Source organism: Phalacrocorax aristotelis, chromosome 4 (genome assembly GCF_949628215.1).
Source record: "Phalacrocorax aristotelis chromosome 4, bGulAri2.1, whole genome shotgun sequence".
In the NCBI taxonomy this organism is placed as follows: Eukaryota; Metazoa; Chordata; class Aves; order Suliformes; family Phalacrocoracidae; genus Phalacrocorax; species Phalacrocorax aristotelis.
The window spans coordinates 6,699,889-6,704,411 of NC_134279.1; positions in this window are offsets into that span (position 1 = coordinate 6,699,889).

Here is a 4,523-nt window from a genome sequence, read left to right on the forward strand (position 1 = left end):
TCAATTCACATGGACCTTGTACTCTCTAGAGGGCCCAAAGTTTAAAGCCCAAATCCTGAAATGAGATCTGCTTAGTGGAACCCCTGCCCCTACGCTGACTTCCAGCTGCAGCAGGTCCCTGCGTGGACACAGAGCATCACGTTACAAGACAGGGACCCAACTGACATTAATTGTACCAGGTAGCTACTAATTAAGTTGCTACACAAACGGGGGGGAATTGCCAGCCAGACTGCTTTAAGAATAGTCCCCTGGACCCAAAGCCAGAATGCAACGGTTTCAGCAAAGTAACCCTTCCCAGCACAGTTCCTTCGTTTGCTAATTTAATTCATTATGCCAAGAGTGAGTTTGTTTGACTTCTCTGGGAAATGAGCTTGCACTTCTGAAGCAGACAAAAACACTGCGAGGAGACGCCACACTTTTCAAACATGAATTACATTCCTGGTGCTGGCCAAGCGAGAGGATAAAATATGCAGTCATACCAAAACTGTGGGTTTGAATACTTTTATCTGAGACATAAAAAGAAGTAACTCTTTGACCTGAAGTGCTTGTTGAAAGTGGCCTTAAAACCTGAAGGCTCGCTGGCCAGATGGGCAGAACTGCACGACAGCTGGCGTTTGGAACTAAACACTGCACTCACAAGTACAAGGTTTGTTGCTGTTTTTATTAGTAGTGGTGTATTTTTTACAAGACAAAACAAAAATGAGCCCCACTCGTAGAAAATGGAAGAGATAGCTTCTCTAACTGAGCCAAACAGGGGTGGGCGTATATTGACTTTTCCTGCAGCTCTGTCAAAGACCAACAGCTTACCAGTATATGAGTAACATTTGATGACTTCCAGTCTTTAACCTATGGTAAAAGCTTTTCATAGTGTACACCAGCCTTCAGCCTCATGTCCTCTACTCAGTACCAGCTAAGTGTAAATTATATGCTTTATTGAAATGTGTCTCTACTTCTAAGTAAATCTGAAGTCACAGTAATTTGAATTAATAGCTGTAGTACTGAGAACTCAAATTACTGGCTCTGCTGTGCAGATCTGGGACAATCCCTGTGTGGTCAGTCAGACCAAAGATGTGTGTATTGCCACAAAACGTGAGGGCTGATCTCTGCTAACACAAAGGTTTATGAATAGGTTTCCAAGCAGAGAGAGGGCGAGAAAGAAGAGTTCAAGGTTCCTGGTACAAGGTTGCTCATTATTGTTTATGTACTGAATTAGATAACATGCATTTTCACATCCCATTTACCTGAATGTATTCAAACATAGTAACTTCAAAGCTAAATAGTCTAAAGACTTTGAGCAACCACAACTATTGCATTTTTTTGCCAAGTGCGAAGGTAAAAAATGTGTTTGCTGTCCCGAATAAGCATTTTTCTTTGTCTCTGGTATGTTATCAGTCTTAAAACTGCTACTTCAGACCCAAACAAATATGGCTTTGAGACCCAGTTGTTTTTTTAACAAGTGGAGGTCTTGAAGTTATATGTCTGTGTGTATAATTGGTTGATCTGTTATGCAGTTTTGCTACCACCAAAGCCCTAACTTGTGTTCCATAACTCATGGACTATTTTGTCCTTTGGGCTCGCTGAGGCTTGCTTTGTAAGGCTGCTGCCAGATTTGTCAGTAAGTAAATCAGTAGAATTAGATAAGCTCCACCTTGACTGATGAAGGCATTGAAGATTATCTTGTGGCATGCAATGGCTCAATGGCTCTTTACTCATTTTGAAACAAACAACAACAACAAAAAATCTGTAGAGGATTTCTTCTGTATTACACAGTCCTACAGTAGATACTCCTCAGTGAGGCACTGCCACCAGAGTGGGCCACCGTGTACTGCTTTCCTACAGCCCTGCGTGATCCTCAACTGCATATTCCAGTATGGCATTTTTTTTCCCCAAGGGATACATACCATCAGTATGAATGCTGAACTCCATTTAACCTTCTATTTCCAAGCTTACGTTTCTACTTTAATTACTTCTCCAGCCTTGTGCTTAAAAACCTTTTAAATGTTGCGTGTGTGTGTGTGTGTATTTGGTATACCAGCTTTTTTTGACCTTTTATGCCAGGTATCCATCTATTAGACTCTTGAATAAGTTTTTCATATATGTGTTGATGTGAAACTAGGGGTGCAGATGTGACAGTGGATTACTAACACGATCCAGATCTGCGACTAAGTCAGACCCAGCGTAGGGCAGCAGTTCAAAGTTACTCTTGTTCCATGGCCCATGTGAAATGAGTCTGTAGATTTGTTTTATTTCTCTGTAGACAGAAAGCTGTACATCAGTGAAAAGGTAAGCCAGAGGATGAAGACACATACAGTCTGAACAGCATTCACAGCCAGGCTGACTGGCAGTGATGGGGCATGAGTAAAGCTCTTTGGTCACCCATGCTATGACTCCTTATGTGGGCTCGGTGCTTCACAGTCAGTCTGGAGCTTTCCCAGTAGGTGATACTTATTTTACTTTACTGCCCAATTCAGTCACCTCCACTTAAGGGTGACTTATATTTGCACTGTATAAAGACTGGTGCCCTAATTTTTACTCCGTGCCTCAAAATAAGAACTGCCTCTCTCAGATCCACTTGACTCCATTAATGGGATGATTTTAGTAGATGTGATACTAGTATGGTCTCAGCTTTATCCAGAAAAATAGAGCTAGTTGTTTGGGAAAAGGCGAATTCCAGTGGGGATAAAAACAAATGTTGTGACATTTTTCTTTGAAAATGTAGTGTTCAAAAATAGAAGATGCACGTATCTTGAGGATTTTTTTCATTTTGTGGTATACTGCAAAGTAAGTAAGTGTTAGCAGGCAGGAAGGCCAAGTGAGCTGGACAAACATCCAAACAGAGAAATCTGACTAAATGGAATAAATAGAGCTGGAATGGTGATGAAACATGTTTTGAAGTAAACATTGTAATAGGCCAATGGAAGGGGTACCGTTCCCCACAAAAATGGCAGCAGTGAACAGAGAAGTGCTTAAAAAATGCAAGTGTTGCCTTTAACGGAAGGATTTGGTAGCTTTTGGAAAGTGAAATGTAGCGAAAGTATCTCCCTGGTAACTGGTGATCTAACTGGTACCACAGTCCCATTCTTGAAGGACTCCCAGCTGTAGTCATCTACTGCTCACCTTGACACGGTAATCTAGCAGGCGTGTGTTACTGAAGCTGTTGGCTTTAAGAAATCAGATGTTTTCAAATGAGAGGAGATTCTCTCTGGAGAAATCTAAATTTCAATTATTAGGTTTATTACATAATTACGGTCAACACAGCAGGCATGTTCTGATCAGTCTTCATACAGTTCCTGCCTCTCTTGGAGAATCATCACAGCAGAATCGGCATGTGGAGCGGCTAGGGAGCTTGCACAGCTACAAAACCCTGCTGCTGCCCACCAGACTGCAAACTGAAATGTGCTGGGGGCAGCAGAAAGGAAAACCCAAAGGGCTCAGCACTACGTGGCCAAGGAAAACTGGGGCTCACCTCTGCGGGGATGGAGAGTCCTTGTCTCCCCTGTGAGCAGCCTAAGAGGAATCTCCTTTTGCCCTCTGTGGATTTTGGTCCCTTTCCCTCATCTTCAGAACCCCAAGGGGGCTGCAAGCACTAAAGTCACAGCAGCAAGATGTTTTGTGGACAGGCGCCTAAGGAAGAGACAGAAACCGTCTTTGAATAAGCCCCAACATCCACCACCTGATTGCCGTGGACTAATACATACAACGGGACCAAGAAAAAAAGGTCTTAGTCAAGCCATTCTGAGGCCCTGACCCGTACTTTAATACTGGGACTGGGGCAGTATGTATCCTGCTCTTAGCCGCTTGAAATGGGGCTGGTCTAGTTGCTTCTCAGAAGTGTGTTTTCCATTAAGCAACTCTAAACATATTTTTGTGTCAATGACGGTGACGTGGAAAAACAAGTAAGAAAAATTTAGAAAATATGAGATCCAGACATTTAATATTTTAAAGAAATCTACACAATGGAAATAACTGCAATTTAAATGAAAGTACATGGTTTTTTCTTAGCACTACCATGCTTGTTAATAGAAAAAAAAATCCTCTCAGCTTATTATTACTGTGGTCAAAACCAGCAGCATCCAGAAAGCAAACGCTTTCAATGATTATCTAACAAAAATAACAACTGCTTCTCTGTGTTATTGGTTTGAGTTGTATGGTCTCTAACTCAGACTGTGAGCTCCTTGTGAACCGCTGGCAGCACTCGCAACCACGACAAAACAGGATCCATTCTCACCCCGGACAGGGACGAGTGAAGCTCCTCTGGGCTGTCCTGCTCCTTTAGTGCTTGTATCACTGTAGACCCAGAGTATGCCACAAATACCCCTCTTTCAATGGCCTGAGCTCTCTCACAGATTTTAACTGACTCAGTAACATCAGTAATTCTACTGCACTTCAGTCACCTTGCCCACAAATATGAAGAACAACAAGAGAGGGGCATGTCCTAGCTGAATTCAGTTCAAGTTTCAGCATGCCTCTCCTGTCCCCAAGTCTGTCTGCCCCCATATAATGTCAAGAAAAAAGAAACAATA